This window comes from Thermobia domestica, chromosome 7 (assembly GCF_964235325.1).
Source record: "Thermobia domestica chromosome 7, izTheDome1.hap1.1, whole genome shotgun sequence".
In the NCBI taxonomy this organism is placed as follows: Eukaryota; Metazoa; Arthropoda; class Insecta; order Zygentoma; family Lepismatidae; genus Thermobia; species Thermobia domestica.
In genome coordinates, this window is record NC_137460.1 from 45,903,400 (window position 1) to 45,930,424 (window position 27,025).

General features: G+C 34.7%; 1 protein-coding gene across 1 annotated transcript in view; it reads right to left on the bottom strand.

Moving 5' to 3' along the window:
• The window catches only part of DopEcR (G-protein coupled receptor DopEcR), a 341,538-nt gene extending 318,415 nt beyond the window's left edge, over positions 1-23,123 (bottom strand). The window contains exon 1 of the mRNA XM_081764565.1: positions 22,142-23,123. The gene's annotated coding sequence lies outside the window, so the exon portion shown is untranslated. The remainder of the gene's footprint in view (positions 1-22,141) is intronic.
• Between the last annotated feature and the right edge of the window lie 3,902 nt (positions 23,124-27,025).

Here is a 27,025-nt window from a genome sequence, read left to right on the forward strand (position 1 = left end):
GTCAAAACTTCCACAACCAAAACTCCCACACACAAGAAGTGTCAAACATTCACAAAATGGGTCATAACTCCAACACAAACGCACAAATCTCCCAAACACACGAACGGTTCATAATCCCCACACTCAAAAAATGTAAAAAAAAAAAAAAAAAAAAAAAACGCACCCAGTCAGTCATAACCCCCACTCAAATGGACAAAAATCCCACACATAGCAACGGTCACAATCCCCACATAAATGGACAAAACTACCACACAAATGAACAAAACTTCCGCACGCAGAAGTTGTCACAACCCCCAAACAAATGGGCAAAACCTCCACACAAGCGGACAAATCCCCCACTATGTGAAATGATCGTGATTGCACATCTTGTAAGTTTCACACGCTGAGAATAATAAAAAAAAAATGTCCAAAAAACGCTTATGATCCAAAGTGGAGAAGGTGATAAGTAGACAAAACCGTCACATGTCACAACGGTAATAGCCTTCACACAAATGGACTAAAACTCCACACGTTGAAACGGCCATAACTCCTACACAAATGGACAAAACTCCCGTACGTCGAAATGGTCATAACTCCCACACAAATGGACAAAACCCCCTATGGCGGTTAGGGAGAAGATATTGTCCGTATCTACCCATAATGAATCACCGGGACAAACGAGGTTTTGCTTTCAGTAAACAGATAAGGATCCAGTTAGTCTTCTGATAACTGTTTTGTGTGCTACACGTTATAGACCCTATTAAACTGTTGTCCCTAACTCATGAAATGAAGAGGGAAAAGTGCATATTCGTCATATAATTGTTTGGGAATTTAAACAAGACAAAAATGCTAAGGCGACAGCTGAAAAAATATGCAGTGTAAACGAGGAAGGACTAATAACCAATCAGCCAGTTAGAAATTGGCTTCCCAAATTCCGTTCTAAAGATAAGGCCTTAAAAGAACTAACCACGGACGGACGTCCTTCCAACCTCGGCGACACGCTTTTAAAGGCAATGTTGGAGCAAAATACACGTCAACCAGTAAGAGATATAACATAAAGGTTGAGCACATCACCATCAACTGTTTGCCACCACCTGGAGAAACTAGGGAAAGATAGCAAGTTAAGAGTATGGGTATCTCAAATCTCAGTGAACACAATAAAGAATATCACATATTATCGCTATATGTCTGCCCTCAAGGGCAAAAGTAGCGCTTTTTTTTTTTAGATAGGATTACAACAGGCGATGAAAAATGGGTTACCTATGACAATATCGTCCGCAAAAGACAGTGCCTTATTAGGATCGACCACCCCTATAGATCCGAGAGGCAAACAGCCACGAGAAAAAGATATTTTATTGTATGTATGGTGGGATTGTCAAATACAATTCATCATGAGTTGTTGAAGTCAATGGTTGAGTTGATTTTGAGTTTAATGTCCCTTTCAGCAGCGAGGCTATATGAGACGGGACTTACTGATTAACGTCGAATCCAAACATCAGCTCTTGCCGGGAATCGAACCCGGATCTCCCACGCCAAAGTTACCGCTTAGCCACGAATGAGCTCTTGTTGGAGTCAAATTTAACGATTACTGTGGATATATACGTTCAGCAGCAGCAAAGAGTAAAAAAAAAAAAAAAAAAAAAAAAACTCCATGAGAAGCGTCCTGGACTCGTCAATCGCAAAAACGTCATTATTTTACATGTTAAAAATTCCAAAAAAAATTCCTGAGCTTTAATGGTTTGTTTTACCTCTTCCACTTTACTACCCGAACCTTGCTCCTACAGACTACTATATTTTCTCTTCCTTCCAAAACTGTTTGAATTGAACAACCTTCAATTCTGAAGGGCAAGTCAGGCTGTCGAAAATATCTTCCAGTCCAAACCAACCACATTTTGCAAGGAAAGAATTAATAAGCTGCCACGAAGATGGGACAAGGTCATACATAATAGTCATGAACATAATAAATTATTCGGTACCGGTATTTCGTGAAAGGAGCACGGTGGCTCAATGGTAGAACCCTTACTTCTGAGTGCGTGAGGCCCCTGGTTCAATCCCCGGCCAAGTAAGTTTCTGGTGAACAACATCATGTACGTGAGTTTTCTGGAGGTATTCCCGTTTCCTCCCATTTACTTATTTTACCAATGTTTCCATCATGACTTTAATCATCGCATATCTTAGCTTGAAAGGCGTAATCGTACGACATTAAATTGAATATGTGATTTCATAATATCCAAATGATAAAAGCACAGAAGTGATTTATGAGTTCCTAACAGACTTAAGGATTATAAACTTTGTTTAGTTAGCAACTCAACTTATACTCTTTCACTTTAAAATGTGGTGTTTTAAAGACGAATACTGTTAATAAAAATAGAATTTTAAAAGTGTACTTACTTTTACACAATACTTCAATTAAAATTACAAAATAGTGTTATCTTTGGATTTTTATTTTTGCAGTTTTCCATTCTAGATACACTTGAGACAACAAATAAAGATGCACAAAAAGACGACAAATACGAATTACCATCTATATTGTGTAATGTGAACTATAGCATAAACTCTCAGATGCAGTTATAATGTAAGTTGGAATATAATAAATATGGAGCGCGACTTGGACAGTGGTTTTAAGGACAAAGGGAAGTAGCCTTTTTAAGTATCGAGTTGTAGTTCCGTATCATAAAATTAGAGCTTACAAGTTAGTGTCATATTACATATTCCACAACTGTAAAATATATTATAAGATTTACTGTATTCAGTGGCGTATTTAGGGGGGCTTCCGGTCTTAAGCCCCCCCGAAAGTTAGGAAAGCCCCCCGCCCCGAAACAAAATCGTAAATACGCCACTGGCTGTATTCAAGCGATTTTAAATAACTTGCTACCCAGGGGCGTTACTTATGAGGTGCAAGGACGCCAATTACAACATCCTCGCACTCTTTAATAAGGGATCAAAATGACTCTGCCGTATATAACATTTCAGTTTCCAAAATGACAAATATAAATATAAGAACATTTGTTTTTACCGAAGACTTGTAGACTGAAGAACACAGGGAACTTAAGCTGTAATACTATTAAATATAAAAAAAGAAAAACGGCTTAATCTTGGAATTTCGGGTGTTAATTTTAGGCGTGAAGCCTTTAGTTCACTACATATTTTTCTTTTTTTAAAGAGAGTTTCGTTTTACGCGATGAAACTAATGTAAAATTAATACCGAATTTAAATTAAATACGAATTTAAATTAAAACCGGAAGTAGTAGATACATAACTTGCGATTGCAATAGAACTATGACAGTGACGGATCTAGCCCAGGGCCAGGGGACATAGGGCACCTCCAGTTTTTTAAGTGACAAAAATAATTTATGCTGTTCTTCATATATTGTTGAACATTTATAGTAGGCTCATGATACACCTATCATAGTCTGTGTTCTTGCTGTCCCCCCCCCCAGTTTTTTATCTTCTAGATCCACCTCTGAACGACAAAGTTAGAAATTGAAGTTGTTCTTAGCATCATCAATCCATATCAAAAGTACTTTGTGGTGGACCGTGTGCGTGGGTTTTCTCGGGGTTCTCCCGTTTCCTCCCACTTTCTTCATTCCACCATTTCATTCATTTCTCATCTTCACCGTCTCCTTTAGCCTAACCGGCATAACCGTGGGACGTAAAACTCAAAGATTTCATTTTCATTTTCCATATCAAAAGTAATTTCTTTCTGTTTCCTACAATTATTACACTTCCAAACTATGCTATGCATAAGTGTCGGAAGTGAAGACTACAATATATATTTCTTCTGCTGCTATTTGATGGATCAAGATAAAATTTTGCATTTAAGTCGAACATAAAATAGGACAAATTAATAACTTTTATTATTCACCTAGTTTCCAGTTTTGCCACGTAATATATCAAAAGAATCGCGAGAAGGAACTTTTAAAGGGAATTTTCTTAAATATCCCTCAATTAGTTTTCCATTGTACGCAGAAATGTTCCGTTCATTACATAAACTGAAAGCCTGCACCCTTACAAATCAATCGTGATATAACTTGTTTTAGTGTTGCACCGATGGTCAGAACATTGACACAAAGTCATTCTTGTACTTCCATGAAAATCGATTATTATGAACCATGTGAAAACTATAGAAAACATGTTTCCTCTGTTGCTATTTGATGGATCAAGATGAAATTTTCAGTTTAAGTTAAACAGAAAATAGTACATATTAATACATTTTATTATTCCCCTAGTTTCCAGCGTTGCCACGTAATAACTAAAAGAATTGCGAGAAGGGAATTTTTTAAAGGAAAATTTTCTTAAATATTCCTCAATTAGTTTTCCTTTTTATGCAGAAATTTCGTTTATTACGTAAACTGAAAGTCTACACTCTTACAAATCGATCGAGGTATACCTTCTTCCAGTGTTGCACTAACGTGTCTGATCTATGGTCATTTAAAGAAATCCCATCGATGTCACTCTACACTCTTACAAATCGATCGAGGTATAACTTGTTCCAGTGTTGTTCCAGTGTCTGATCTATGGTCATTTAAAGAGATCCCGTCGATATCTGTAAATATACGCGGGTGCTAAAATGGTGTTAAGGGCCCCACGACCCAGATGTTGCACTTGTATGTTGACCGACAACTATTTTTTGATTCTCAGGACCCTAAGGAACATTACTAATATAGTGACAAAAGTTCCCCAGTGGGGGGAGTTATCGCACTTTTGACCCGTGCTCTATGAAGTTCTCTTATTCGGGTCAAAACACTGGTAAGGCGTTCTTGTTTCTACTTTTTAATGAATTTAATGATTTCTCAATCATAAATGACTTAATTTCCTGATGCATTATAGTGCTATCTTTTGCGGCCTTAACTCTAGGTGTAGATCTTCCAATTTTTGATGTGAAGATTTTATTTGGCGTTTTCCGTAGAAGATTCTATTTGTCACGGTTTCATCCACATTAAAAACTTGTTCAGGTTTATATTCGCCTTCAGGCATAAACTTCAAAATTAGATCTAAGGATCATGCTGCTACTGCTGCGGGTCTATAGATGCGGTTTCTGTTGTGCATGATATGCCTCTGGTACTTTGTCCCTCATTCTAGATTTTATCTTATCTTTAGGCAGAATAGGAATTGGTTTTCTGCCTAATCTTCGCAGGTGTTAGGGAAATTTGATAGTAATTATTTTCACAAAAATTGCAGTTGCTTTTAAGGTTCCAATTTTAATTACATTTTAAACTAGGAGTCAAAGAATTTCAAGAAACTCTGATTGAGTTTACTTTTCCCTTTTTGAAAAAAAAAGTAAATAAACTGTGATATGTAATTGGCGGGAAGTATAGCCTCTCCTTTAATCAGTGTATCTGGTTTGATGCGCGTTACAAGAAAGTGCGAATATATGAATATATCTCATTATTGAATCGGGAATGAGTGAACAGAATTTTAAACTCAGGTAGTTAAAGCGAAACGAGCTTATCGGCTTTCTCTTCATGTTTTAGAAATAAGATTTATACAGGGTGTTTCAAAACAACTCTGACAACGTTTGGGAGGTGATCTAACACCAAGATAAGACAAAAAGTATAGACCAACTTAGGTGCACAAATGCTTCCTTTCGGAGTTGCCACAAATGCTGCCGAAAACATGAAAAAATAAACTTTAAACGTGCATAGCTCCAAAACTATGGAATCTACCATAGTCGGATCAAGACTTCACTTAGGAACTAATATGTGCGCTATCCAAAAATACATGTTTCAGAATCCTAAGGTACTTAGGCAACAACTTTTATACACGGAGTTTTGGCTACGGGTACAATTTGAAGTACTCACCAACTACCTCTATAAAAATTGTTGCAGAAGTACCGCAGAATTCTGAAACATAGATATTTGGATAGGGCACCTACTAGTTTCTAAGTGAAGTCTTGACCCGACTATGGTAGATTCCATAGTATTGGAGCTATGGATCTTTAAAACTCATTTTGTTTAATGTTTTCGGCAGCCTATAACTCGGAAAGGAAGTATTTGTGCACCCAGGTTGTTCTACACTTTTTTTGCCTCATCTTAATGTCAGGAATTGCCTCCCAAACGTTGTCGGTGTTGTTCTGAAACATCCTGTATGTTCTTAATATAATAAACACTATTTATTCGAGGTAATCTCTGAAAGTGCTCAACCAATTTTGACAATTACTTTGCTATTGCAGAGTATGTTTTCTTCCTCGGTGGAAAGACTTCATGTTATAAAACTATACAGGACCTTACTGTGTTTATGTACTAATAATTATTATTTAGGCTGCGGGCTGAGATCGTTAAATTAATCATACGGTAAAGAAATAATTATGAGTGATTGATAAAGTAATATGGAATATAATGTTAGATCCTATTGTCCTAATTTATATAATTATGATATTATTATTCTAAACATTTGAACATCTGTTCGTGAAAGTGTTACAGGATCGCCTTAATACCAAAAGTCATTTTTAAAAAATACAGATTTTCTTGTTTTTCTTTTGTATTCGTTTTCCACGTCAGAAAACACATCCAGGTTTTCGTTGGGACAGGTATATTTAGGGTGTCCCAGGAAGAAGGGCAGTATTTTGGGAAATGGTAATGTGGGTGATTCTAAGCAAAAAAGTTCATATGAACATAGGTCCTAATCTCAACGGTTTGAGACCTACAGGTTGTGACCCATTTTCGACTTTATATTGCGTATCGCTTACCCTGTATTTACCGTGCAAGGGTGAGATATAGCGAATTTGAAAGGTGATGAAATGGCTTTTCGAACGGTATGCAACATGTGGCAGTAGTATCTTTGGAAGGAAAGCTATTGATGAAAATTTCGGAAAGTTAAGGTTATTTAAAAAAAATTGGATAGCAACATTAATTCCAAAATATCAATCAACAACTTCTCTTCCAAAGACATCACTGCTATATATTGCATACCATTGGAAAGGCCATATCATAATATTTCAAATCCGCCATGTCTAATCTCTGTACAATAACTACAGGGTGTGAAATATCCAATATAAAGTCAAAATGGTTTACAACCTGTAGCTCTCAAACAGTTGAGATTAGGACCCATGTTCATATGAACGTTTTTACTTAGAATCACCCATACTGCCATTTTCTGAAGTATCGCCCCTTCCTCCTTGGACACCCGATATATATTCAATAATTTTAAAGTGCAGTTTCATTCCCATCAGTAGATGGGAAGGCCACAGAAGATAACGCTATCAATTTATGTGTAGTAAAAGCAGTGGCGCAAATCTCGAGGGGAATGAAGGGGACATGTCACCTCCAATCATGGAACTGGGGGAGTTGTCCCCCAAAAATCCGATTTGAAATGTGGTTTTTGGGGAGAAAGGAGATGATTTGTGTCCGATGCCACAAAGGAAAGTGAAATAAAATTGATGTCTCCCCAGAACAAGTCTCAAATCTGGCCGCCAACCAATATTGAAGACAAATTTGCTGCCTTGATCCTCCACAGCATTATTTTTCAACTTCATAAAAATTTTGAACATCGCTTTAAAAAAACAAAAAACAAAAAAGATTATGGGAACGGTCTTACCCGTCCCTTTCAATGTTGAAGACAGATTTGCGCCGCTGAGTAAAAGTTATTAGGAATGGGTATCAAGAATTATTTATTTATTGATTTATCTTCAATTATATTACTTGTTAATTAGTTGCACTCTCGAAAATAAAATAAAAAATACGGGTCCCATTCTAAAGTAAAATTCTTGAACCTCCGAAGTTATAAAGTATTAATATTGTGAATTATTGATTTTATTAAAAATATTTTTTTTTCTATTTACAGTTGATATGAAAAAGAAATATGCAAACACTAGCATGCGGCTAGCTGGGAACTTTGTGCCACAGACATCCGCTTTTGCTCGACCTAAGGCGCATCTCATATTCCAGCATTTGTTTCAGTTCTCCGCATCGCAATATTGGATTATTCTTCGCGTAAAATTTAAATCCTTTTCTTCCTAGAGTTCACATTTCAAACAAAGTAAGTTGACAAAATCCCATGTCGGTCCAAGTGTTAAATGTGTTCAAAAATTCATTTCAGATGGTTCATCGGTTTCCTTATGCGATCGGTGCGACTGACAACCTCGAAGTCATTTTTATGTATTGAGAAAAAAAAGTATAAATATTGACCCTTTCTCTTGTTAAAAGCGAAATTTTCGAAAACGCTGGAATGCTGTGGAATTTCTACAATGTCTGGAAATGCTGCGGCATACTTGTATGGCCACTTGTATTAAATTTAAATTTTATATACCAAGGTTCACATGTATCTAATCTTAAAGGAGTTTGGAATATGGTCATCTTCTTATAACAATTTCAATACTCATCCATTTTCCTTCCCTTCTAATTAAGAGGAAAAAAAAAACTCTGAAACATGTTTTAATTGATACTAAAAGACTAATACTAATTTTCATGTTTCTAATGTTAAGCGATTTGGAGATATGTCACAACAATTGTAGTCTTCACCTTTTTCTATTTTCACACTTTTGATTGCTTCTAGGAGAAACGTCAAAAATAAAATAAAATAAAATAAACGCTGAAATATGTCTTTAATTATATTAGATGAAAAAGTCTAATTACCAAATTTTGTATCTCTAACCTTAAAGGGTTTCGAGGAATTGCCATCCAATAATAACAATTATAGCCCCATTTTTTCTTCCCTTCTAGGGCAAATTTATGAAAAAGAAAAAAGCAGAGTAGCTTAATATGGATTTTTATGTTTGCAATTTTATTGAAATTCGTATCCTAAGTAGGGGTAGAAGTGGGTCTGGAAAGGTAGGGGGACGGTAAGTAGCGACATGACGTCACGCCGTCCCCCCTGCCCATTGTAATTTTTTAGGAACTGGAGGGACGCCATATATATTTTTTGGAGGTGGGAGGACGACATTTCTCCGCGTTCCCCCGCACTTTTACTCCTGATCCTAAGGGTCAAAAAGGTTTAAATATCTTCCATAGACCTATTTTTCCCTTGATAAATGGGCATTTCATCTAGTAGAAAATAAACTAAATCAAAAAATAGAAAAAAACATGTCGTTTCCTAGAGAAACCTACAACCAAAATGAGTAGTTGTAAAATGTTAAGCACACTAGCCAACTGGGAAATAGTACAATTATTTAGAGACCTGCACAAGATATAAACACACAGCCGATCGTTCCGTTGTGGTAAATAAATACTCTTGGACGTAGAGGTTTGTAGTAGAGTCCTTTCAGATTTTTCCCAGGGGGGTAGGCGGGCAAGATGCTCCACCGACATGAGTTTCGTTTTTCTTTTGTTACTATATTAGTATACAATCGATTAAAAGTATCAACTTCTGAAACTCAGGAAGGGGTCATTGCCCCATGTCCTCCCCAAATGACGTCTTGTGAGGTTAGGATCGTTTATAAGCCTCATTTTGTTTAATTTGTCCAATAAGTTATTGAATACCTAATTGTAGGCTTATGGCTGATATGGCGTCCATTTTTCGTCTCTGAAGAAGAAACTGATTGCCGTCCCTAAATCGTTAGAGCCGGGCGTGTCGTATAAACACATTCGATCATTTCGTTGAAGACGAGTATGGTATATAAACACGTAGTTTATAACCCTCATTTGTGTTTAATTTGTCAAATGAGTTATTCAATAACTAATTACAGACTTGGATGGCTAATAAGATGTCCATTTATTTGTCTCTAAAGAAAAAACTGATAGCCGTTCTTAAACCGTTTAGACAGTGGTGCCCCCTCCCCTTATGTCCATGACGCACCCCCCAACTGTCTGACTTACCCCCTCTCTTTATGTCTGCGGTGAAATAATTTCCCATTATGAAAAATAAATCAATACGTTCGAACCACTATCCTCAGTAATTATCCACAGTTTCAACCATTAACCAAAATGGTCAGTATCGTGGTATAAAGGACAGAAGAAAAATTTTATGCATTGTGTTATCCGTAGGTGTTCTTCCATGAAAATAAAGTCTTCTTTTCGATTAATTTGTGCACACCCCTCAAACATATTTATATAGATTTTTACCCCCCCCCCAATATTTCAATGACGCAGTTTGCGTCATAGCCCCCCTTGTGGGCACCCCTGGTTTAGAGACAGGCGTGGCGTAACGATCGTTCCTTTGATGACAAGTGTGGTATATAAACACAAACTGTACAAATGTAGTTTGTAAGTCTCATTTGCATTCAACTTATGTAATAAATCACTGAATATATTTGAATATAATAAAAATTCAGTTTGAAAAATGGTTTACTTTCTCATTGTTTAAACGTCTGTGAAGAGAGACTGATTTAAAATAACTGTTCGCAAACGGTTAAGAGTTGTTCTATGCAAGATTAAAAGAAAAGTGCAAAACAGTACAGTAAACGTAACTAAAATACTCAGCATTGAGTGACACATTAAATACGGAAATTGTATCATTTTCTTAAGGGTACGGGAATAAGGTGAGCTGTTTAAATCTTTATTCATCAATTTACTTAAGATGTGAAGGAAAGATATCTACTTCCAGCCATTAGATGGTTACGCCCTCTCTGGACCACGAAGTTTATAATAGTTCTATTGATTATAAGATATTATTAGATGACTTAAGTGAGCAAATTATGAACATGAGTATTGACAAGTATTGTGCAAATGTCATAAATTACTTCTCGAGTTAAATTAAATACCTATCTATTTATCTATTTTTCTACTTATTACAACTGATGCAGGAGAGAATATTCTGTGCACTTGTAAAAATTAAATTGAGAAATTTACCAATGTACTATTTCACTTGGTTAATTTACGGGGAAAAACAAATTAAGATCCTTGAAACTTTGATATAATATTTGCTAATTAATAATATTCTAAATTACGTATTATATAATTTAGAATATAATTAATTAGCAAATATTGGCACATAGAAATTAGTTTATGTCATCTATTGTTATCATTATAATAACTTCAATCTGACAAGTGTAACAGTTGTATGTACTTGACTTTATTGACAATTCAGTATCCAAAATTAACATTATTAAAACAGTCAACAAATGATGATTTTAGGCTCAATATAATGGGTTTCTACTGCTAGCGGATACAGAAGAATCGTTTGGGGGAGGTGAATCTCCTCCTGGACGTCTTATTAAGAATTGACATCAAGTTATAATAAAGTATTGCAATATCCAAATTTGATGAGATTTTAGGTAAAGAGAGCTGAATATTTTATGGCACTTTTCTTTCCTTCCTTTTAATCACGGTTGAAAATGTGCAATTTATGTTTCGACTCCAAATTCCATTCCCATCCCTTTTCTGTGACGCACGAACAAAATATACACTAAGTTTTTAGTTCAAAGAATTTGAATCGTACCTCCATTCCTGCTCAATTAATTAATAGGCGGTGACAATTCTTAAAGTAATAAATAGAGAATAATACGATTTAGAAACTAACAAATAGATAGTGACAGTGTTCATAAACTAATAAATACATTGTGACAGAATTCTTAAAGTAATAAATTGAGAGTAATACGATTTAGAAACTAACAAATAGATAGTGATGGTATTCATAAACTAATAAATAGATTGTGACAGAATTCTTAAAGTAATAAATTGAGAGTAATACGATTTAGAAACTAACAAATAGATAGTGATAGTATTCATAAACTAACAAATAGATTGTGACAGAATTCTTAAAGTAATACGATTTAGAAACTAACCAATAGATAGTGATAGTATTCATAAACTAATAAATAGATTTGACAGAATTCTTAAAGTAATAAATAGAGAGTAATACGGTTTAGAAACTAACAAATAGATAGTGATAGTGTTCATAAACTAATAAATAGATTGTGACAGAATTCTTAAAGTAATAAAAAGATGCGAGTAGCAAGATGATCAGCCAGTTTTCCACAGCTGGTTACATTCTCTCTTCGGTGATACATATTGTGCAGATTACTAAATTTTAGTGGACCACAGGAATTTAAATTAACTCTTTTAGAAACCAGATTCATAACCATAAATAATAGATTATATCGACGTAATATGCAAATGAATGAAAAACCAGAAAAGTTGGCTTAAAATGTTTGTCTGTAGTCGGGTAAACGATGCGATACGTACTAACTAGCGTGAAGGGAATCATGCGTTTATGTACGAATCTTTATAGGTTTGAAATTGAAATGAAAAATTAAATGAAAACCTGAGAGTTTTAAGTCCCACGATTATGCCGGGTAGGCTAAAGGAGACGGTGATTATGAGAAATGAATGAAATGGTGGAATGAAGAAAGTGGGACGAAACGGGAGAACCCCGAGAAAACCCGCGCACACGATGTTTGTCCACCACGAAGTTCACTTGGCGCGTGTTGGGATCGATCCAGGGATCCCATGCACCAGAGGTGAACGCTCTACCACTGAGGCACCGCTGCCCCAGGTTTGAAATTGAGCTATAGAGAGTAATACTCTTATAGAATTGTCAATTGTAATACCATTTAGAGTATGTACAAATATTAAGAAGCTTTAGATAGAGAAAATATTTAGAAATTAAACTTTGTTGCATTTTTGTAGAAGAAGGATGTGGAAAGTAATTATGATGTAATTTGTCATTTATATTGGAACCTTGTGTCGCGATTAAATTGTGTAGTGAATTACCACACATTTTATAATTTCCTCCAAAATCCCCACATGTTTTCTTACTCATAAGCAGACTATGTAGAGGAAAATATGTGAAGTCAGTTTGCTTTGGTCAAATAACAAGCCCAACAATAATTACATCAATTTTATAAATAAGCGTTGTTCCCATCGGTTAGTTTTCTTATTCTAAGTATTACTTCCTTACAGACAGTGAGTAAAAATAAAATTTAGTGAAAAATCAGTTATGATAAAACAAATCGATGACCATAAAAATTAAATTAGTGATGAAACAAATTCGTTAATGTTTCACGGTAGTTAAAAAAAAGTCTTGAATGTAACTGCGTCATGAATTTGTAGAAAACACTAATTTTCTTCACTTATTAGAAGGGAGTAAAACACAGTTATAGCTTACATTAAAGAGTTGCCATGCAAAGAGTCTTATTAAATATTCCTAAAGTTGTAATAGGATTGAAATACCCAGAAAATGTGTGACAAATGTATAATCAGAGGTCGTGGATGGAAGTTATAATCCCTGATTATTAAAACTGCAGTTTCCGTCTTAAACTGGTATCAGTGAAAGACGCAACTTATGTAGAGATTCATTTATGTAGAGTACAGCCTTACTTGACGATATAGGCTTAACAAGTAAGTGATATATCAGGTTGGTCAAAAGGTATTAAGCCTTCGGAGGTCAAAATTGACAACACATTTATTGTTATTTGGAACTAACCTTGTGGAACGACATATACACTATTTTGTTCGATGACCTTCTGATATTTTTCCGGCAACCCAATAATTTTGTTGTTATAGAACTTTGGTAGAGAGATATAAGGCCACTCCTGGTAACAACATCTTTAAAACAAGAAGCAATTTGTTTCTATATTAGTAAGCAAACTGCTTGGAGTGTGAAATGTAATATAAGTATTTGAAAGTATTGTGTTGACCAGGGAAAATTTTCTAACAAGTACCAGCCACTAATAAAATATATGAAAGATGTTTATTTAGTAATTTAGTATGAGAGCACCAGGCGTGGAAGAGTTGTGATAGTGTTTGAGACAGTATAATTATCTTTAAAAATATATATTTAAGAAGAGCTACATTTGTTATGGAATAGCTACGTTATTTATTATATGTGTGGGAGAGTTGAAGTTTATATATCATATGTCACTGTTAGGAATGTATATCAGTGTTAGGGGTGTGTACCACTGGTTGTAGTGTGTATTATTATTAGGAATGTATTAGTAATGTGTAACTGTTAAGAGTATATGTGTGTCACTATTCGGAGTGTGTATTACTGTTTTGTAGTATATATCACTATTGGGAATGTGTATCAGTGTTATAAATAGGAGTATGTGTCACTGGTAGGAGTGTGTACCACTATTAGGAATATATGTGTGTCATGGTAGGAATGTGTATCACTGTTAGAAGTATATGTGTGTCACTATTAGGAGTGTGTATCATTGTTAGTAGTATATGAGTGTCATTATTAGGAGTGTGTATCACTGTTAACAATATATATGTGTCATTATTAGAAGTGTGTATCATTGTTATAAGTATACATGTGTCACTATTAGAAGTATCACTCTTAGGAATATATGTGTGTCACTATTAGGAGTGTGTATCACTGTTAGGAGTATATGTGTGTCACTATTAGGAGTGTGTATCACTATTAGCAGTATATGTGTGTTATTATTAGGAATGTGTATCACTGTTATATGTATACATGTGTCACTATTAGAAGTGTGTATCACTTTTAGGAGTATATGTGTGTCACTATTAGGAGTGTGTATCACTGTCAGGAGTACTTATGTGTCACCTAACTGGATACATACAGCCCTTCCCGCTGGTGTAGTGACTATCGTGTGTGCCTTTGGTACACGTGGTCTTGAATCCGATTCCCAGTTGCAAATATATTATGCAATTCCATAAGAGTATCGTGTTTCATTACAATTTTTCTTCAATAAAAAAAAGACATTTGAAGAACATGGGGTAAAACGTCGGAATCCTCATTTCAGAAACGAGTGTGCTGAGTACAGGAAAACAATGATAACACTGATATGAACTGAATCTGTGGAGCTGAACTGTGAAAGTGAGGGTTATCATTGTATTTCTGTACTCAGCTCACTCGTTTAGGGTTATATTGTTATCCTATATACACTTTATTTTACAAATGCAAAGTCAAACAAATGGACCTCCAATAAGATATTTTCTTATAAATGGTTCACTTCTTACAACCTATGATTTTAATTTCATATACTATCAAAACTCATGTTTCGAAAAAGTAGCATAGCCCTATTGCAAATATAATAATAATAATAATAATAATAATAATAATAATAATAATAATAATAATAATAATAATAATAATAATAATAATAATAATAATAATAATAATAATAATGGGTGTTCTTTTATATCCTGATACAAGGCTTTCGGATTGAAGAAGCCGTGAGCTCGCTTAGAAAAACTTCCTGGCTGAAGCCCTGCAATAGTAACTAATATGACCTATGATCGAAAAGAAAGTTAAAGCCTGAAAACCTTAAAAGATTCTAGGAGATCTGTAGCCCCTTTCAAAATATACCGTCCTCAGGAGCAATAGACATTTGTAACTCTCACTAAATATCATTTCTCTATCAATTCATCTAATTAGAACAACAACAAGTACGATCCTTAGTTAAAAACATTGTGGAATTATTTAAGCAATGAGAAGATATCTGCTTTCAGGCGAGTATATATTTCATATTTTGATATATGAAACGTAAATAAAACAACGAAAAGAAGACTAATGTCCATAATTTCTTCCGGTACCAACGTTTTGCTTTGAGAAATAAACTAAATTACTTATATTGCATATATTCAGGTATTTTTTGGATAATAACTAAAATAAGACAAACTGTTTAGTTTTGAGGATGAAACCAAATTTCGCCTGTTGTCGTTAATAAAGTATATTTTAGGATGAGAACTAAAATAACGGAAACTGTTTTGTTTCGAGGATCAAATCAAATTCCATCTATTGTCTATAATAAGGTATGTTTTTAAATGAGAACTTAAATAACGGGAACAGTTTTGTTTTCAGGAACAGAACAGATTTCATATATTGTCTATAATCAGGTATGTTTTAGGATGATAACTAAAATAACAGGAACTGTTTCGTTTTGAGGATCAAAAGAATGCACGTATTGTATGTATGTATGTTCTCATCCAGGTATGCTTTTGGATGAGAACTAAACCAAAACAGTTGTGTTCTGAGGATCAAAAGTGGTTTCATCTATCATCTATAATCAGACAATACAGACGTTTCGGACAAGAACTAAAATAACCGAAACTTTTTAACTATTATTTAAGAGAAAGTAATGTATGAGTGGATAAACTTAGTATGGGTTATAAGGTTGAATTTGGCAAAGGCCATGAATACTTTTCATTATATACATATACACAGGGTGTTAATGAACTAAACCTACAAGCTGTAAGAGGTGATTCCTCACATCAAAATAAGAGAAAAAGTTCATATGGGCCTGTAGAAAAATGTGCACAGTTTCAGAGCTAGGGCTGTCCGAAATCGCAAAAAGGCCAAATTTCAACAGGCCCTATTTCGAATTTGAGAAACTGTGGATGGTAGTCCTTATCAGCGAAAAGGAAGTCATGCATACGCAGTCCAAAATTGCACTTTCATTAATGTTCAATAGGTGTACAGAATATTCCCTGCAGGGTGAAATTCCCAGACATGCCATCAACCAAATTTTGAGATATGCTCTGACTTTAACATTGGTTCAAAGTAGGCAAATGATAGGTCTTGATAGCAGTGAATACGGAATTCTTTGGAGCGATGTCGGAAGTGGTAAGGATCGTCAGCAGAACGATCTCTTGTATTCGGGAAAACGTAGGCTGCGATGTTTTCTTTCACGCTTATAAGTGAAGAAAACGTGAAATATACCGTGACTAAATACATCACATCACACGCTATTCTGAATACAAAAAAGCATGGAGCTGCCGGTTCCTAACACTTCCGACTTCCCTCCAAAGCTTTGGGTGTCCATTCTTGTCTTGCCTACTTTGGACCCTCCTTGAAATCAATGTATATCTGAAAACTCTATTGAGAGTATATCTGAGAATTATGCCTTATAGGGAATACCCTATACACCTACTGAAAATTGATGAAATATGCATTTTTGGATAGTGTATGCGTGGCTTCCTTTACGCTGATAAGGACCACAACCCACAGTTTGTAGAATTCGAAATAGGGCCTGTTGAAATGTTGCTTTTTCGCGATTTTGGATAGCCCTAGCTCTGAAACTATGCACTTTTCGCCATAGGTACATATTAACTTTTTCTCTTATTTTGATGAGTGGAATCACCTCTTACAGTTTATCGATATAGTTCATTAACACCCTGTATATACACACATATATATAGAGTCTATGAAGTTTGTTTGCTTTTTATAAAAAAATAACACATCGTTAAAGTAATTATACTAATAGAAACTTGAAGTATGATATAATTGTAATTTATTATATTAATAAGAATCTAAATCTAAGGAAATCGATTATGTATATAGTAAATTATCATATATATCTTTCCTTAATACAGTTAACATATGTTTCATTTATTAAGATATGTGTCACTTACATTGAAATATTGCGCCATTAAAAAAAAAAGGAAACAAACGTTATGGGCTCGAAAAACTAGTGAAAACTGTTTATGTCTCATATTAAGTGAAAGCACTTTATCAACTTGTGGTTTGTCTGAATTCTTAACATTACTAAAGTATGCTTTAAATAGACTAATAATTTAATTGAGAGAGGAGTAAAATAAAATAAATTACACAACATTATTGGCATTTAATGCACCTTTTTGGTCCAAAAAATAAAATAAATTTCGCAGCACTATTGCCATTTAACGGATTGTTTTGCTCCAAAAACTAAAATAAATTTCGCAATATTATTGGCGTTTAACGGATTTTTTGGTCCAAAGAATAAAATAAATTCTACGACATTATTGCCCATTAATGGATTTTAGGTCAAAAAAATAAAATAAATTCTACGACATATTGGCGTTAAACGGATTTTTTGGTCCAAAAAATAAAATAAATTCCATAACATTACTGGCGTTTAACGGATATATTTGCTCCATAAATAACATAAATTCCAGAACGTTAGCGGCGATTAACATATTTTTTGTCTCAAAAAATAAAATAAATTCAACATTACTGATGTTTAACGGATTTTTTGGTCCAAAAATAAAATAAATTCTTCAACGTTATTGGCCTTTAATAGTTTTTTGGTCTAAAAGTAAAATAAATTTCACACTATTGGCGTATAACGGGTTTTTTGGTCCAAAAATAAAATAAATTCCACATTATTAGCGTTCAACGATTTTTTTGGTCCAAAGAATAAAATAAATTTCACATTATTGACGTTTAATGTTTTTTTCTGGGTCCAAAAATATAATAAATTCTACAACATTATTGGCATTTAACGGATTTTTTGATCCAAAGGGCAAAATATATTTCACAAAATTATTGACCTTCAACAGATTTTTTTGTTCCAAAAATTTCCCAATATTATTGACGTTTAGGGGATCTTTTATTATAAATATGAGACACACTACTCGACAGATCGCATTAAAATGAACAAAATGATAAAATCTTTGACGTCTCACCGTTATGCCGGCTAGGCTAATGGAGATGGTGATGATGAGAAATGAAAGAAGTTGGTGGAATGAATAAAGTCCACTTGGCGCGAGCTGGGATCCAACCAAGGATCCCATACGAACAAAATGATAATGGTGGATGTTATAGCTGAGGCGTAGTTTTCGAGAAAACTAAAATAAACTTATGTGTAAATATAAAACTGGATGCTGTTCAAGAACCATGATACATGTGAAGGTTGACAGCTATCCTGAAGCGTGTTATCAGTAAGCTCTTCATTATAAACTAGCAAGATATATATGTTTAATGAGATAGAGCCCGAAATTTTAATTCGTTCCTAATCTTGAAGTTGTGCTGGAAAATGTTTATTTATTTGTTATTTATGTGCTGTGTAGGTGAAAAATAGACTGTTAACTAACATATTGTGTTATTTATTTATTTATGACTTCTTTTTTCGTTGCGAAGTTTAAGCTCTGCAGGCTTCTCCAAGCACTTAACCACGTGCATACATTGTATCTTGAAAAAAAAAAAACACCAATACGTAACTAACTAACTAACTAACTCTATGGTCTATAAAACCCAAAGGCTGCTTATTATAGACTGGCAAATTAACAGTTATAGGTATTCTTTATTCTACAAAAATTAAAATTTCATGTAAATTGTATTGCATAGTAATAAAGTTATAAATTGACAGTTATTTTCTGTTGACGGAAAGTATGTGCATTCTGTCTCCTCTTATCCTAATTGGTAAACATAAAAGTGATGCTATACATGAATTATGCCACTTATTGAGATGAAACCGATACTCAAATAAGAATCACGCCATTTATTGAAGTGAAACTAATACCGAAGTAACAACCACGATATTTATTGAGGTGAAACCGATACTGAAGTAAGAACCATGTCTTTTATTGAGGTAAATCTGATACTGAAGTAAGAACGACGATATTTATTAAGGTGAAACTGATACTGAAGTACGAACCACAATATTTATTGAGGTGAAACTGATACTGAAGTACGAACCATGCCTTTTATTGAGGTAAAACTGATTTAAAAAAAGTAAGAACCACGATATTTATTGAGGTGAAACTGATACTCAAGTAAGGACCATGCCTTTTATAGGGGTAAAACTGATACTGAAGTAAGAACCACGACATTATTGAGGTAAAACTGATACTGAAGTAAAAACCACGACATTATTGAGGTAAAACTGATATTGAAATATATCTTAATTATACCCTTTATTACGATACTAGCAAGATGACAGTACGTATAGCATAGTATTAATGAGATTTAGCTTAAAATTAACATTAACATTTTAAATTATTGTTTAACTAAAATATTGTCTAAATATATTAGTCGATATATCATATCGAGTTAAATAAAATAACAGGCTTGAATGTAAATTCTCATGTGTAATCTTTGAGAAAATCAAAGAAAGAACTTTACTGGTGCTAAAATGTTTGTTGCCAATATTTTTTGAGAGTTTTTGTTGTGTTGGAAAACACTATTATTTAATTATGTACTGTGTATATATAGAAAAAATACACAATTAACTAGAAGATGTGATCTATTGCTGTTTGTCTTTCCTAACGGAGAAACTTATACTCTTTACACATACTGCTTGTGGAGCAATGCACTTAAACAATAAGTAAACGGACTGTGTAGATTAATGTCACTACTCCAAGCGAAATCATTGTCGCTACTAATATCAAAGAAATTAAAAGAACTAAAGTATCTGTAAGGGCATAAATCTATGGTATTGTATGGATGTAAAAGTTGATTCGCTAATCAACAGAAATGAACGTAGGCAGAGAGCTTTTGATAGAAAAGTTCTAAAGCAAATATTTTGAGCCGCAGAAAGTACATAAAGAAGCAAATGAATGGAGAATGTTATCTAATATGAAATTGTATAATAATAATAATAATAATAATAATAATAATAATAATAATAATAAACAATTCTCATCATCAAATATCAAGCGGAAAACAATATAATTTTTAACAAAATATCCAAGAATAGCGGTATACTTTACTTGATACGAATTCTGAACGTAATGTATAGAAGTTCTGCAATTGTGAAATCTTATGAAAAGATCTCTGGATATATCGCGAACGAAGAGAGAGAGGTTAATATAAAACATACTCTTTGGAAAGGATGGCGGGAGCTCATGTGATATGGATTTCACGTTAAGTTGTAATTCCCTGTCTCATATAGCCTCGCTGCTACAAGGGACGTTAAACTGTAAACCATCCATCCACCAAATCATCCCATATAGTTTGAATATCGCAGTTGTAAATACAATAACAAAATCGTTTCTTTTTCTTTCGTATCGCGATGTATACTCATGTCCAAAATTATTGTCGCATGTCTATAAATATATTGTTCTAGGAATGTAATTTGATAATGAATTCGCTCGGTATTTCTTATAATGTTAGTATATGTATAATCGGCATTGACATGTATGTGGCAAATTTCATATCAAAAGAGCAGTAAATGAGAACAATAAAACGAAAATAAAACTTTATTGTCAATTTAGCAACATTTTGTTTCACTCATTCTAATTTTCGTATTTATAATTTTTTTACTATGAAATTTACCAGAATTATACATCTCCCGATTATACACATAGTATAAGTATTAAAAGTACCCTGCAAAATCATTATCAGATTATATTCTTACAAGAAGACAATTATAGATATGCGACAATGATTTTGGACACGATTGTACATTCAAGTTGTTTAAAAATAAGTCATAGAGCTACAATGTGTAAATTAATTACGAAATGAAACAACGTTATTAAAAGAACTGTCGATACAAGCATGCACAAACAAATATATATATAGCGATTCAACCATCATCTGATATATTTCCAATTATTCCGAGCATATTAAAGCATATCTTATGTTTCATGCAGCGATTCCTATACATTCATTTTATTAAAAACATGTAAATGAAAGCACCATAGGAAAAATAAAAAAAAAATTTCAGTGTAAATACAATTAGTCTTGTTTAAAAGCAGGGCCATAACTTAAATATTGAACTGCAGATACACTTATTAAATTTAAATTTTCTCAAACTAGAGTAAAACGTTTAGAACACCAATCTATTATTATTATTATTATTATTATTATTATTATTATTATTATTATTATTATTATTATTATTATTATTATTATTATTATACCAGCGATTCTGATTAAGCTCCTTAAGAGGTCCCATCACGGCGAAAGTAAAATATGTGCAGAAATGAAAATATGCACTAATTTTACAGTAATTGTGTGATATCTTCAAATAGATAAAAAGATAATCGAAAAGTGGAACAGGAGCTTACTGGACAATATTATTTTATATGAGAAACCGTTATCACGACTCACTTATCTGCTTTCGATTTCCAGTCATTAAAAAATGGACATTCATTTTCCCTTTTCAAAATGAATATAAACGGAAAACTACTAGATGATTCGTAATAACGGTATCTCTTGTAAAATAAATATTGCCTAGCGCACTCTTGTTCCACATTTCGATTATCATTAATCTACTTGAAGATATCACATAATTACCGTAAAATTAGCAGTGTTTTAATTTCGCATTGATTAGGCCTCTTAAAGATTCTTTTCTCCTGAACTTACACAAACATAACGCCATATGTATTATAAATTTTATCTTTTGTTTTAATTATTAATATTATAATGTCTCGGCACTTGTTACAAACCGATAAGAGACTTGCAAAATGTAATAAAAACTAGAAAGATGCTTAAATTCGTATTATTATGGTTATGCTAACTATAGAATATCTTTTATTATATGAATAACGGTATGTAATGTCTTTCTTTCTATGTGAATAACGTGTGACAGTATTAAAAAGAGTCTTCCGAAAACACGTATACACATAATATATACATTTATATATGGACACATATGGTAATATGCTAGATAACCAACCTGTAGGAATCGCTGCTAATTCCACTTCTTCGTAGTTGCAACTTTGATCGAGCAACACTTTTTTTTCTTTTTTCTTTGCAGCGGCGGCGACTTTCACAGCTGAACTAACATCTATCTGGTATTATTTTTTTTTGCCACAATCTTTTATTTTCCGTCCTTCCTTGCAGATCTTTCTTCAAGATTATTGTTCACTTTAGCTTGTAACAGTCGCAAGTTAATTTTTCAGTATGTATGCAACCAGCAAAACACACAAATGGAGAATCAGAACAACTAGGCACAGCACCTGACAGAACTAATACTAGTGAAGATAGTGACAAGCGAGGCACATTACGTAATGATTGTGACAGCTGACAACGAACAGGCATTATCAAAACACAGAGTTATCTGTTTTTTTCTTTCTTTTACGCTGCGTTATGTCCTCAAGGCCATTTGAGGCGAACTTTACAATAACCTCCCACTTTTTGCTTTCCGTGTTCTTTTCATAACAAAATTAAATTAGCGTGTTTTTGACGTATTATTATTGTTTTATTTTCCGTAGTAACACAGTTCTTGCAATCCGTTATTTTGAACGATGAACGATCAGTTTTTAAAAAATGAAAAGAAAAAGAGTCGAAAGGCCTACGGCGAACATAGAAGCAGAAAGCTGTTTGTAAACTCAACCTGATGGAACCTGTCGGTTTCGTGTGGAACACCAAAGTGGGATAGTAATGTTACACTATATAGAAAAAACTTTTTTTTTTTGAACACTAGAAAAAAATCTGTGTTGTTCGCCGTTCTAGACGTATGTATATATATGTGTTTGTATATATTCGATCACTAGTCCACAGCTAACAGCAGCGCCAGTTTTTTCTTGCTGTGTAAAGAGAAAAAGACAGATAAAGATAGAGAGAGAGAAGAGAAAAAAAAACTGAATGTAGCCTGATACCCCCGGTGCTTTGGACGCTCGGTTCCAGCTGCCTTGCTTGCCCACCGTCGATCGTACTGGTTTTCGCCACTGTGCGACGGTGCTCATGCGTAGCTGCTCGGGGGCGCGAGTCAACCCCTCTCTCCCCATCCCGCTCGCGCCAGGAGCGGTGACGTCACAACCAGAGCTTAGTGGCTGGGCTTCCCGGGACGCAAGATCCCGAGCCCCTGACAACCAGCGGGAAGCGCGAAGGGGGCCAGGGCAGGGAGGGGAAAATACAAAAGCAAAACTGGGAAGTACAGTATTCATGAGGAGTACCTGCTTTTTTTTTCCTTCTTGGTATTCCTTACCCACTAACTTCTTCACTTCGTTTGTGCTATGCAAGACAAAATTTTAAAGAAGTATTTTGAAGGACAGAGGGGGCTTTGGCAGCTACAGAACCTAAGGAACTAATAGCGAAGCTATAAACAGGAAATTTGAAGACGTGTCTCGATTTTCAAGGGATACTCTATATGCAGACTTGCACGAACTATCCGGTAGAAGCATTAAGAAATTGCAAACTCGAATCTTTTCGTACATAAAATGCTGTTCAATAAAACAACGTTTCTCTGCATATAATGTTCTTATCCGCTTTGCTTGCCTCGCCGAAGTTATGGAAACAGCAGTTGAGTTCGAGCCTTGCTCAGGCTCATTGATAATCATATCAGGGCAAATATAGTACGAATTTTTAATCCTCGAACAAAACACTAGAGAAATAAAATATTTTTGAGGGAGGGGGAAGAGATAGAGAATATCAAAATGAAGTAAGTGGTAATGCAGTTTTCAAAATTTAGAGTGGAACTATACATTAAGCCGATAAGTGTTAGAGTATTAATTATATATTTTTTAAATGGTATGAAATAGAATGAATGTATTAGTGCGTAATGATAATAAAATAAGAAAAACTTATTTCTATTAGAAACTTTGAGCTCTTTCACTGGCTCCAGGACATTATAGAAAGTCAGAGAGCTTTGAGTCATTAAAATATTAATTGACATTCACAAGCGACTGACTGCCTCTATAATGAAGCCGTAATTACACTTTTTGTATATAAGTAGTATTTCTAATCCTAATTTTCAAACTATCTGTCCACTTCACGTCTTAAATTTCCAATTTGCCTAATTGTTCTTAAATAACGGGGGGAAGAAAACTGGCTACCTAATCCCTGCATGACTAACTTACTCACTTAGGTATATTAGGGTAAGTGAACTGGAACCTGCTTTCGAGCACAACAATCATACATACATATATACATACAGGGTGATCCATAATTGTGTATATGGTGTTTCAGAGACTGCGGTAAAGAAACTAACAACATAACTTGAACACAATATTGAAGATAAACAAATTACTTTTATGCCTTTCCTTACAAAAAAAAATAATAAATAAATAATCTCGTTCTCTACGGCGTGATCCACCAATGCACCATCTAAATCGATACATGCCTGGAGACGAAGTGCAACGTTATCACAAGCGGCTCGATAGACCCGTACTGGTATCCTGTGCACCTCTTCTGGGTTGGCTTCCTGTTGTTCGGCCAAATTGCATATGTGATGTAGATACACTTTGTCCTTTAAAACATCTCATAAGAAAAAGTCACATGGTATCAAATCGGGAGATCGAGCTTCGTCTCACCTCCGTCCGCGTAATTGTTTCTTGGAGAATACAAACGCACACAACACACATAAGGGCGCCCATTAGGGGGCAAGGGGGCGCTCGATCCCCTCTAGAGGAAATTGTACTTCGGAAGATCGAAAACGCAATAGAATTTTCAGAATAGTTACTGCAAAATTTGAAACTATATTTGAAATATCGCTTATACTTGCCACACCCCTCTGGAAACCACAACATGGGCGCCCTTGAACGCACACGCTGTTGGCATACACTAACGGTTCTAAGCACGTTTGACCGTTATCCCCACTCTCAAGCTACACAGTGTTGTCATATCGAAACTTTTTATCCAGAATTACAAATACTACAGTCAATCAAACATCATAATACATAATTATGAGCCACCCTGTACATAAGTTAGCAAGTACAAGCGCAGGAGACTAGGGTTTGTTTGTTTGCCGGTGGGAAATCATACGGTTCGAACGCCACATAAAGCTGTGAGTTCACATATTTTATAGGTTATGCGTTGACAGAGATGTTAAATTCCAACCCATCCAACCAGCCCTCATTCGTGACCTAGTGGTTAGTGTCTGATCCTTATAGTTCCAGACCTAGTACGTGAAGTGGGTTGGGTGTGTCAAAATGGATTACAGTTGGTCTGATTCCTGTAAAAATGAAGATGTCTTCCTGTATAGTGTCCTATTGAGATAAAACATAAGTAAAAATCAAAGAATCAGACAGTCAGTTATCCGGTTTTTGAAAACAAGAAATATGACAAGTATGAATTCAACTTCGTATAATTCAGGTGTATAGTGACAGTACAATTGGTGACGGTAAAGTACGCATCTATATATTTTTTCTCTGGTTACGACTATGTGTGTGTCAAAGCATTACACTGAAAGATAATTGCAAGATATATCAGTGTTTAAACGCGTGAGAATCACAGAAATGAAAATGTACATGTTTCCCGTTTGAGTGACGGTCAAAGTTTTATTTAGTGAGCTTATGAAATTGTCGTGTACAATATAAGAGACACGAAACGGAGCCGAAACTATGTTTTGTAAAATATTTTGTACAGTCTACGTTCAAAACTATTGCGTTATTTTTCACTATGAAAAGACGAATGAACGAGAAATTACATTTGAAATAGTGAAAGCATTGTAACTTGAATAAGAAGTGTTTCACCGGGAATAAAACTCGTGAATATTAGGGTTCGATTAGTGGGCATTAATCCAGTAGTAAAAAATTCTGGAGTATGCTGTGAAAGGGTTCTGTCCGATAGCTGGGTGTGTTCGGGTCATCAGGCATGTCCATTCGTGTTCGAAAGCGCGTTCTTTTCTATGATGAATGTATTAGTTACTGGAGTTCATGGGATAGGAACGTCTTCACATAAACAAAGGAACTTTTTTTTTTTAAATCAAGAAATTGAGAACAATCCTCCGCGCGTCAAGCTTTGGACAGAAATCTCTGAACAACACATACTTTTGGTCCGTACTTCTTGGAGGCTTTCGTGATACAAGTTACTTATCTGTTGATGTCGATTGACTGACTTCTTCCACAGCTGCAGAATCTGAGCATCACAGCAACATGGTTGTTTATCAACACAATAAAGCTCCCGCCCACTTCTTACTTCCTATTCGTGAACACCTGATTTCGTTTTTTCCCTCGCCGATGGATAGGACTTGTATCTCCAAATTTACCAGCCTCTTTTCCTTGACCGACACGAAGTCCGGACCATGCTATGTGGGGTATCATAAAATCACACGTCAGGAAGAAGCTAGATGTCTGCACGGGCCGGAATTTTTACCCCGGGCCCGGCCCGGTCAGTGAATTTACAATGTGAGGCCCGACCCGATTCTGAAATATGTTCCAGCATTTAGGCCCGAACCTGGCCCGAGCTCATGTGATAATCAAATGAGCCCGAAACAAGCCCGAATTACAGACACTTAATAATTAACGCAAAATTATATTTTTATTTACAGTAATCAGAGGTTTCATTTTGCAGTTGTGCTGTAAATGTTCTCCAGAAAGAACGGTGATAAAATATATCGTTGCGCAGTATACTTACAAAGTTAGGCTCGAAAAGCCCAAGAAATATGGTTGTATATTTAAAAATTCACAGCCCGAGCCCGGTCCGGGCCCGAAATGATATATGCTTAGTAGTAGAAAATGGATCGATCTGGATCAGTTTTAGCCAACTCACAAGCCACTGGGAAAATGACCACCGTGCACCGTGAGCCCACGGTCTTTTACGACCTTCATTTTAGGGGTGAATTCGTTCCCTTTTATGACCACATTTTAGGGGGTGTATTCGTTCTCTTTTACGAGCA